The 11,444-nt window shown below is 45.7% G+C and overlaps 1 long non-coding RNA gene across 1 annotated transcript in view; it reads left to right on the top strand.

Moving 5' to 3' along the window:
• The first annotated feature begins 257 nt into the window (after positions 1–257).
• The window catches only part of LOC116441112, a 47,493-nt gene continuing 36,306 nt past the window's right edge, over positions 258–11,444 (top strand). Inside the window, exon 1 of the long non-coding RNA XR_004238889.1 lies at positions 258–9,913. This is a non-coding gene — a long non-coding RNA (uncharacterized LOC116441112). The remainder of the gene's footprint in view (positions 9,914–11,444) is intronic.

The following is an 11,444-nucleotide window of genomic DNA, read 5'->3' as shown; positions in this document are numbered from 1 at the left end:
TGGCTTTGCCCACTGGCCCTGATTTAGCAACATGAAAGCATTTTTTCTGATTAACTGTTCACTGAAGGAGATAAAAGAGATGACCATTAAATGTTTTCTTTAATGTGATGAATGTAAAGGGACTGGTAGAGCTGGAAAGGGTGAGAGGAGAGAGAACGCTCCGACAGCAGATGGGGCTGGGGTGGGAAAGGGGTGTAGGGCAGAGCTGGGGGGCTGGGATGGAGGGGGCTGTGAGGTAGGGGCAGAACTGGGGGGGGTCCACGACTAGGCTGGCAGGGACCCCAGGATGGGAATGAGTGGATAACCAGGATGGAGCTTGGAACTGAAACATTTCTGAAGAGAACTGTGCTAGCAACTGTAATTTTTACAGATGTATATATAGATAGATATGTATATATGCATGAGGTTTTTTAAGGCTTTTCTGAAGTTGCAGTCTGAATGCCAAATTTCACTGCTCATCTCTACTACTAAGCTAAAAAAATGTTGGTAGCTAGGAAACAAAGTGAAGTAGTAAAGCTCCATTTCTAACATGATGTGGTTAGGATATTTTGGGGAACAGTGATGCTGCTCCTACTTTGTAAAACCGTACTAGGGGGTTGAAAAGCTATATATAAAAGCTAAACACAGTTTCCTATCGTGCCTTAGAAGACATCTCACTGTCATGTAGTCTTAACTGGCCTTCCATGGCTTTCAATGTGCTTTAAACTATGCATTGTTGACAGCTTACATTTTAAACTTTTCTCAGGATGGACAATGAAGTTGGTCTGACACACTTAAGATTAGTTTCTGGTTTCTGTGTATTGGGTGGGAATAGGGTGGGTACTTGCCAGAATGAAAAAATACTAATTTGGAAGAGAGAGGGAGAAAATCCGGAGAGCATCCCCAGTCAAGCTAGTTTTTGCAGCTGTTTGCAGAAAAAGATTTTGCCCCGATGTTTTTATGTATTTCAGGATAGAAAGGGAGAGTGAAATAAGATGGTTTCAGTTGAGAGGTTTCTGTTGAAAGGTAACTGTGCACAAGGTAGAGGACAAAACTCCTTGTAGATAAGTACCCAGTCACAAAAACTGATGTGCCTTGTACAAGCTGATCGTGCTAAAGGGGATGTACCTTTACAGGCAAGCCAGCAATTGTTATCTTCCCAGGATGTGCAGTGAGCAGCTCAGACATGCACAAAGGCCTCAGCCGTGTACGACATTAGGTCTGCAGGTCTGTAAGCAGATCGAATGTCCTCACACCAAGCTCCCCTTTTGAGTCAGCTCAGCTCCTCTCCCAGAGGTCAGAGGAGACACAGGAAAGGTCCCTGAGCAGGCAATGGAAACACTGAAAGGGAGGTGAGGCTTGAATGCAGATAAGAGGAGTGAAAACTAATTTATCTGAAAAAGCACTGTCATTGTGGGGTATAAAATAATGACTGGGAAGTCCCTTTTATTTACTGAGAGGCAATAATAGCAGAGGGCAGATGATAACACTGAGAGGGTGACATTTTAGGGCTCTTTCATCTAGGAGAGAGAGGCATAACAAGCAACGGGGGTTGCAGTTTCAAGCCTGGCAAATGTAAATAAGAAATGAGGCACGTTGCACACGGGGAGCTGGCATACATTGAAACAGGGTTTGTGTGGAGATTGTGTGGGGCTCACCATCTCTTAATGGCTTTTTGTCCATAAAATGGCTTTTTGGGAGATAAAAACAAATTACTGATCTCAACTGCAGCGATGGCTGAAATTCAGTGGTGGAGCATTGGTCAGGCTAAGAATTCCTGCCTTTTCTTCATTCAGGTGGAGACTTGACTGAAAAATACCCCCCCTTACCCAAGCAGCTCAGCCATAGGGAGTGTCTCAGGGTGGTGGTGAGTGCAGTCACCTTCTTAAGGGGCTGTGACATTTGCATGGCCAAGAAAAAGGTGCATCCCTTTATTGCCTGGGGAAAAGCGGGATTAGTCTGTGTGGAAGCAGCTGCAGGCAATGGCCTTTGAGTGGAGGCCTGAGGCCAGGAGGAGTCCTTGTGGTGTCTGCAGGAACATGTCCACTGCCACACTTGTTGACCTGGGACAGCCACTCTGAGAGCTGTACTGGGCGGTCCCTCCTGTCCTTGACAACCTGCCTTCCTGGGAAAAAAAAATGCTTGAGCCTCGGCACCCTGTAAGTGCTTCCAGCAGCTTGTGCCAGGCCTGCTCAGAGTCACCATCCCCACTCCTTGGGAAGCCTTTCCGTGAAGGCTCTGTAGACATTTCAGGACAAGCCTCTGCATCCTTTCTTTTCCCTGCTCACAAATGTTTCCAAGGCTCATCCATAGCATCAGTGCATGTTTCCCTTGGACCTTTCAGGATCCCCTCCTGTTGTGTGCCCCTAGGGCAGAGACCTCCGTGTGCTCCCCTGTTTAACCTTGCCTCCTGTTCCCAAAATCTCCATTCCTGTGAAATATCCTAAGCCTCCCACAGGCTCAGCTAATGTGCTGTGACACATCCTGCTAATCTGCAAGCAGCTGCCCAGGCTGCCAGCACATCCCAAGGTTTTGGGGTAAGGGCAGTCCATGATGAAAGCCCTACCTTGCCTCTGGCATGCAGAGTGGGTCAAATACTGCACAGGAGGTAGAAAAACACCTGCCAGTGATGACTAAGTATTAATGTTTTCCCAGAAAGTGGCAGATCTCTCAGCCTGGAGTCCATCATCATAAATAATTTTTGTTTTAAAAGCAAACAAACAAACCAGTGGAAGTCTCCCAGCAGCAGGTGCTGCCTCCATGTGAAACCCAGCCTCACAACCCATGGTTCGCAATTGCCTGTTTATTCTGTCTGCTATTTATAGCTGGTCAAACCTTTCCATCCTGCCTCGTGTTTCCTGCTTCCTCTATCTTACTAATGAATGTATTTACTGTTAGTATTTTAATAAAACAAACAAAAAATTGTATGAAAAATACTGCCTTTGGCCAGGGTGCTGCTGGCTTGAGTTGTTCGGGAGGACACAGGCCAGCTGGGGAAGCTTGTGCTGTAATGGATGCTGGAGAAACAGTGAGATGGGAAAAGAGGTGGTGCACATCTAAAGCACGGGGCAGAGATCAAGAATGACAGGACTGGGTCTGTCTTCATGGGGTGAACCGCATTATTTTCACTGGCTTTGTCTGAACCACCCCTCATCTTGTGCCAGCTGGTTGTTGCTGGTCCCAGCTAGGGCAGCCCCAGCTCCAGCTGTGGCAAGTGGGCCCCTGGCTAGAAGGCATGACAGACATGGGAAAACCAACGTTGTGTCAGTCCAAGGGGAAGCTGTTTAATGCAGAGACTGGCTGACCGTGCTTGTGGAGAAGTTTGGCTGGGACACGGATGCTGCAGGTGATTGCAGGCTGGTGGCTGTAGCTGCTTGGTGAAGGTAGACAGTGACTCTGCAGCTGAAACCACTCTGAAAAACTGTGACAGAGAAGTGTCCTGAAATCTCTGGGATAGGTGACACTGGCCAACATGGAATAAATGAATTGAACAACCTGTGTACAAAAAACCACCCACGTGCCACTGAGCCTCACTTCATCATCCACTCTTCTGCGGACGTCCTTTGTACTGCTGCTACATGAGCCATGACTGCAGCCACCTCACTGTGTCAGCTTCACATTTTTCTCCATTAGGCTTGTATTTCCTTACTTACATGCAAGTTTAAGCATTGCTTTATAGCCTCAAGCAGACACCAATCATGTGCCTCTCCCTTATTTAAATTCATTTTACAGGCCAACGCAGCACAAGATTCTGTAAAGTATGGCTGTAACTGAGGTCCTGCTTTGAGAGTCGGTGTTTTGGTCTGTATCATGAACTATATAGACCTCATTGGCCTTAAAATCCAAATAATTATCACCCATGCTGATACCACCTTTGTGAAAAGGGCGATTTCTTTCAGTTCATATTGGGTCATTTAAGAAGGAGGCTCTAAACCTGACACTCACTTCTCTTTCCTGAGTAGTGCATGATTAACACTTGCTCTGGATTTTTGAACAAGTGGGATTTGCACCCCTTTGTGGAAGGGAGTGTAGCACACCTGGTTGTTGCATGAGTGGCTATTTTCTCATTTTAGAGAAGATGGTATTGCAATTCACTGCTCAGCAGGAGACAGGTCCACAGCCTAAGAGACCTCTGATTCCCTAAGATATCTCTGTTCTCCCCAGGAATCTCTGTGGCTGGAGAGTGGGGAGAGCCTTGCTGTGAAATGATGGAAGTGGTGCGTGCCTCTGCTCCCAGAAAAAAACCTAGGCAGCTAAGTGGATCAGGTATAAAGTGTAGATAGAGAAAGCACAATGAGTTTACTTTTTTTAAGTAGTTGTCTACCCAGGGTGCAAATTCTGAACCCTCTAAAAAGGCCAGTTGTGATAACAAATGTTTATAAAAATAATGTAGCTGATCTTAGAGGGGAAGTTCAGGGTGTGTTTTGTTAATCTTAGGAGGTCTGCACAAAATTAATTTATTACTTATTTTTACACTGGATAATTTTCAGGCTGGTTTTTTTTTAACACGGCTGCTAATGTAACAATAGGATGGGACTGAACTGTTAGCAGCCTCAGGCACTGTCCAATGATTCACCAAAGCATTTCACTTGTACTACAGCTGATATTTGTGTGACATTCAGCATGCCAGACTGGAACATTCAATATTTGGGACTCGGATTCCTCCCAGACAGAAAGGCGCTTAGGAGAGGCTTCAGCCTATCTCTGGGCTCCTTCCTTTAACAAAAATCTGATTAAGTTAATTATGTTTTGTGAGAAAAAAAAAAGGAATAGAAAAAACAACATATGAGATGTCAGTGAAAAGAAATAGAAAAAGCTTTCTGAGCAAAAGGCTTGAAACAATGGATTCCTGCCATCTTAGCTGTCTCACCTTTCCTACTGGCTCAGCTGTGATTTACATTTCTATTGATAAAAGAGTGATCCTGATGTGAAACAGCTCTGCAAATAACCAGAGCAAAATTCATGCATCCTTTCACAATATTCCAGCTCAATATTTTAGTGGAATAAAAACTGAAGAAAAGGATATTTTTTTAATTGATGTTTTCTTTGGAAACTGGGCGATGGGGCTATTTCTTCAGAACTGCCTTGGAAGATGTAGTAGTGCATGGACTGGATGCTCCAGAAGGGTAGGCTCTTTCTGCAAAACACCACCCCACATTCCAGCTTTCTTACCTGAGCAATTTTTTTTAATGCCAAATACTTTTTCTGACAAGATTTACAGGGGTCTTAAAGAATCTCACCAAAAATCAGATTGGTAAAATGTCTAATGGCCCTTCCTCCATCTGGTACAGAAGGGAGTTAACAGCAAAACGATGCTAGAATGTTTAGCAGTTCATGTGATTGCACAAACGTTTCTTTTATTCCTAGAAATGGGAATCAAAAAGGGTTTTATGAGCTTGACAGATTGCCCCATTCTACACTGTCCATTGCTCATTTCACCTCCAACGATACACAGCTGCAACATGTTTGGTGTGCCTGTGAACCTGAATCAAAGCAATGAACATCTTCTTAAATATTTCTGTAACAAAACCTGCTCAATAGACTAAATTATCTACAGGAGGAGTCCTACAGGAAGCACCTGCACTTTGGTATTTAGTTCAGCATTGTGTTTCCTAATGCTGCTGACCTGTTCTGTGATCTTGAAAAAAAAAGGTTTTTTATTTGTTTCCTCTCAGATCCCATCACTCTTTTGTCTCCTTACAGGCTGAGCACTTCATAGCAGAATCTGTCTCATCCCCTTTGTTTGTAGGAGGCTCTGTGTGGCTCAGTCAAAGCCCATAGAGAGTGATGTCATATGAATAGTGCTTGTCACCTGGGCAGAACAGTGGAGAGGTCTGTCTGATTTTCCCCCCTGTCTGTTGTGGCACAGGACCATTTTATGGTGTTGTGAAAGCTGATGATGTGAGCGAAGAGATCAGACCTCACCTTGGGATGCTGCTGCAGTTCCTGGTTGCTGGCACAGTAATGCAGAAATGCAGATGAATTTCCTGCTGATGCCTGGACTAGATGCAATATAAAGCAGCTTGAAGGAAGATTTGTTCAATTCCATCTTCAAAGAAGCAGGAGGTATTTTTGTTGAAAGAGGAGCACCAGCATGGTCCCCTGTAAAGGTGCAGGTGCTGCTCTGAGGCATGAGCTCCAGTAAGTGAAGTTAAATCTATGGGGAGCAGCAGAGTTAAGGAAGCCTAGCTTCTAATGCCTTCATTGCAGCGCTAGAATTCCCTATGCCTTCCATACTTACTCTTACAATACCCTCCAGTCCACTTCAAATCCTCTACTGGGCTGTGTAGCAGACAGCAAAGGCTGGACATGGTGCCTGGACACCAGACTCACTAGGGACTCTTTGATGCCTGCTGGGGAGCCCATCAGGGGTGCCACCCCAGTCTGTGTGCCTGCAGCACATCAGCAAGAGCACTTTCCAACCACAAGGACTGCTCTGAAGAGACAATGTTTTGGGCTGACACAACGGGCACTGAAGTCAAGCAGCTCACCAGAAGAGAGAGGGGAGAATTTCATACTGAGATGTTCTGAGCTGTAAATGAAAGAAGAGTGTATGAAAAAGGAAGACAGTTTTCTGTAGCTTGGATCAGTCTCAGCTGTTAAGAGTCTAGTTTGTACAACACCTCAGTCCTGGAGTATTTAGGCTTTCTATGTAACCAAGCTACCTGGCTTTGGGCTGTTCTGTTGCATGGGGCTTCTTAAAGATCAAAAACTTGGTGGCATGTAGTATTTCTTTGAAAGTTTAATGGGGATGAAAACCATATGAAGGTAATGAGATAAAAATCTCATGACATCTGTTTGCACTTTTAAAAATTGCATGAAAACTGAAAGCATGCAAATAAGCTCAGCATTTGATGAGTGATGAGCAGTGTTCCTGCTGCTTGTGTGTCAGCCTGGAGCTGCTAATGACTAGACAGGCTATAACTGCAGCTGAGAGAAAGCCATGAGGAAACAGCACTTGATTAATAAAGCAAAATGCCAGCTTTCAGTACTGCTGGAGTGCCCGGACAGGTGGGGTATGACAGTCTTGAGCAGTCCTGAGAACTGCTGACTCCACCAAGCTGGCTCAACACAAAGCTCATAGTGACTCTGGAGCAGACAATCTTTTGCTTCTCTTTCAAACCATTCTGACACTATCTAACCCTTTTCCTACACTTGAATGTCCAGGGGTTATTCCAGACTGTCACCATGACAGCCAGGTCATCCTCAGGCTTGTAGCTGGTGGAATCAGGCAATCAAACGCGGGATGCTCCAGGTTTCTCTACAGGTGCTGCAGACATTAAAGCATGGGAGGTCGTGGCAGGTGTACTAGCCAAAGCCTGAAACTGTGCTTGGAGCACCAGAGAAGAAAAGTAAGGAGACCAATGGAAATATGCATGTGGAATGAATCCCTCTTTCCATCCTATGTCCAACAGTAGCCAGCACCAGGTTTCCTAGAAAAGATGTCAGGGCTTGGAGGGGTCAAGTGTGGAGTAAGCACATCTCTGCCCCTCATCCTCTGTCATGGGTATACCTGCCAGCTAAGCAGCTCAGTCAATGAGCAGCCAAAGACAGGTCCTGGAGCAGGATAACTCATGCTCCTTCTGACACAAGTGGTCATTGTTTGCAGCGTTTCTGAGCCTTGCTGACTGCCTTCAAAATTATAGAAGTTGGCCTGATGGCACAGAGATAACTGAAGTCAGACATACTCCCCCCGCTCCCTGAGAGGGAAGCTCCCTAGGCCAACTCTGAGAAGCCAGCAACAAGAATTAGAAGAAAAAATTGCATAACTTACTGTTATTTGCAATGGCCCGGTGCCTTCCAGCTACCCAGGCCCTTTCTGAGTACTGCTGAGTTTATGGCTGGTGTTAAAATATGTGTATTCCACTGGAATTCCCCATTCTTTAACTCTTTTTCCTCCATCACTTTTGTGCTTACGAGAGAAAATGGCAGGTGTTCCCAGCTGTCCCCTTAAAGACCACTGGCACACTCATACTGATGACTCTATTTCTCTTTCTCCTTGAGGCAGTGTTCGTCCTGGAATGTTCAGGGTCGTGCCACTATCACTGTGTTATCTCCCAAAGGGGTGGGTGAGCAGACCTGTAGCTCATAGCAGCTGACACAAAGGTGTTGGGACCTCAGCAGTGGTCCCACCATGACTACAGTGCCAGCCTCCTCCCCAGGCATTGCTACACATCACTTAGAGCCCCATAAAGCCCACGAGTCAGAGAAGGGTTCCAGGATGCTTTTATTTGTTTTCATCCCCCTGACTTTCTCTTGCAACAGGGATCCCTCTTCACTGAACCACTGAGGAGTGTCTCCCCAAGCTTTGTCAAGTCCTTTCTCATGCAGGAGGTATTTGCATCACTTTTATCTCCTTATACATCTTCCTTACCTCATTACACATCCTTCTTGCCTTCTTGTATTATTTTACATCTTCCTTTCTAGATCATTAAAGCAATCACCACATTGCAATGAAGAGGGGCTGCTGACCAGTGAGGGAGCCTTGCCAGGAGGAAAGTGGAATGAAGGATAAGTATTATTAGGTGCCAGCATGTCAGGCTCTGGGATCAGGGAAATTCAGGAGTATTGTATAATGCAAGGGATCTCAAGATGCTAAAAATACAGACTTGTCAACAAATGCAACAGTGCAGATTTGTAGAAGAGCTGGGAGGGTGAGTGAACAGAAATCCCAACAACCCCAGACAGTTCCATGTGATACATCTATCAGCCTCTGACTTCAGGGCTTTACTAAGGGAATTTGGAAAACACACTATATCCCATTAATTCTGGCTGGAAAGCTCTTCTTGAGTTAGCTGACTGTTCTCTTCAGGTCAGTCTAGCAAAGAAAAACTCCTCCTGACTTGAGGGCCTAAGATAGCAGCTCTTGGGTTCTGCATCAGGACAGTACCTGTGGGAAGGGAGAGCCTAAGAGAGGCTCTGTTAGAGCCCAGTATCGAGAAAATGGATGATAAAATGAGGGGACAGCCATCACATGGATAGAGAGCTGATAGAGCTTCACTCCAAGATATCTTTTAAAGTCAGTTGCATGTAAGCACTTTCTTTGAAGTAAGTGCAAGCAGTTCTCTGAGTAAGAACTCAGAAGCAGAATTGGGCAAGGCTTGATGGTACAAATGTGACTGCAGTCAGGAAATACTCTCTCTTTTCCTTGAGATACAAACTCACTAACCTCTGTGGGATGGGGGGGACAACACTGGAAATGAGAGCAAGAATTGCACAACACCCTGTGACAGAAACCAGGCTTGACTCCCAGCCAGTGTAAATTTGAACTAAATGCTATACTGGATCAAAAGTCCACCGAGTTCATTCTCCTAGCTTTGACAGCAACTAAAGTATAAAAACTGGGCCTTGACAGAGGGATCTTTTCCCTTCTGCACCCTTTTAGCACCTGACAGCTTGCACTGCAGACATGTCCAGAGATGGAGCTTTGGCTAGATCACTATATTTGACCATGAGAGGCTTCTCATCATCTGTTGTGCTGTTTGAGGCACTGAAATGGTTGTTTTCCACAATATCCCACAGCAATGAGTTCCATGGAGTGGTTATATCCCATGTTAAAGGGGGTAACTGGGTAGGTAGAGAGGCCAAACGAATGTTTACTGCCTGAACCACTACCCAACCCCCCTTCCCCCCTTCTCAACATACACAGAATTAAAAACTATGAACCTTTCAGTCAGTGCTTATGAAGAAATCCCACAGCTGTACCACACAGAAAAAATGGGAAAGTCCAAGTTTGAGACGGGTTGTTGGTCATTCCACAAGAGTAACATCTTCATGGGAATTTTGCCAACTAAATTCAATTGTGATGCTGCAAAAATGTTGTGTAAATAATGTTTCTGTGATACATGTGTTGCAAGTTATTACCAAGCCATAAAGGATCTGGGAAAGAAGAAACCGAAACACAAAATGCTCTGTGATGCCAGAACACCTTCTGGTGAGTATCAGTTTGCAAACTGCAATGTAAGTTTATGCCCGCAATTTAATTGACCTCCTGAAAGCAAAGGTAAACAGGAATAGAAGGGCAGGCGTCTGCGGTTCTCTCTTTCCTCCAGAGAAATTCATTCTCCATCAAGTTCTGCCCTATTTCACTGGCATTTTCTCAGCCCCTGAGCAATAGAAAACAATACCTAAAAAACAACTCTTAACTTAGGTGTGCAGGGAAGGGGGCTTGTGAGACATGCTCAGCAGTTTTGAGGATGGACACACAGCTCCCAAATCTGACAAGGAAACCTGAGACCCACCACAAAAACCACACAGCCCAAAACAAAAAGATGGCTTAAGAAAGCAGTGTGCTCTGAAAGATTGCACTGCTGTGGTGGGAAGTGTCTCAACCAAGCTCTAAGTGGTCATGGCTGAGAAAAAAACCCCATTTGATCTCTCTTCCCAAAACTTGCAATCAAACATCAAACTCCTTGGTTTGGCAGAACTAACTCATTTCTTTTCTATAACTGTGGTCTCACAGTAGAAGAGCATCAAAACAAACCGAGGAAGCAGGAGGAGTATCCACTGCCCGAGTAAGGCAGATAGCTGTGCTTGAGGGCTGCTGCAGTCTATTGCCTACACCTCATGGTAGGACCCCTGGGACAAAGGATGCATCGTTTCCCCCTCATTACGGAGGCTGGTGGTGTGAAAGGCTGCTCTTCTAGGGAGAAATCTCCTCCGGGACCCATTTACCACTGCCTTTTTGGCACACACCAATTATCTGCTGTGTAAGCTGCGACATATATTGGTATCACAATTATACACCCCCTGTTTCTTCATCTTGTTTAGTCTGTTAGCACCTAGGTGTGTAGAGTCTGAGCACTGGCATTTAATGTGGGAAGAAAGGCAAGGATTAAGCTGCCCTCCAGCAGTAGATACTAAATAAAGAAAAGCAATCACCAAGAAGGCTGTCTCAGCCCCAGAGCCTGTTCCAGCTCAGCCTCTCCTGTATGCAGACCCTATTCTGCCACAGTGCACCTTTGTGTCCGAGGAACCAGGCTAGAGAAAGGGGAGTAGAGCTGCTCAGATGTACTAAGGACCATCTGGAGAGCTGCAGACATTCTTGCTGTCTCCTTCCTGGGGCATGGACTCCATGAAGGCCACTGGACATCACCCTGTAACTCTGAGGCTCTTGCAGGCAGGGATGCTGTCATCCTGCTGCTGCTAGGCTCTCAGACCTCAGAAGCTTCTCTGTGATGCTCTCTAGGCTGCAACACGAGAGAAAAAGGGCAGGTGGAGGAGGGGAGCATGGGGATGCACGATTCCCGTGGTAGCAGAGGTACTCTGTGACCCTGAATAGGCTATGCCACAGGGAGTGAAGGGGATGTGTTTCTAGCTCAGCCAAACCAACAGGCAGACACAAGTGTGTTGAGAGCCACCATCAGCTTCCTAAATTAAAGCTCTCAGCAGGCTGGGGCCACCCAGTATTAGCAAAGGAGCTATGCTCAACACGAGTACCTCCCTGCCATTTTGAACTCACTGTG

The sequence above is a fragment of the Corvus moneduloides genome, chromosome 3 (genome assembly GCF_009650955.1).
Source record: "Corvus moneduloides isolate bCorMon1 chromosome 3, bCorMon1.pri, whole genome shotgun sequence".
Classification (NCBI taxonomy): domain Eukaryota; kingdom Metazoa; phylum Chordata; class Aves; order Passeriformes; family Corvidae; genus Corvus; species Corvus moneduloides.
Note: the sequence above shows the minus strand (reverse complement) of the source record. Positions and strands in the feature narration are given on the sequence as shown.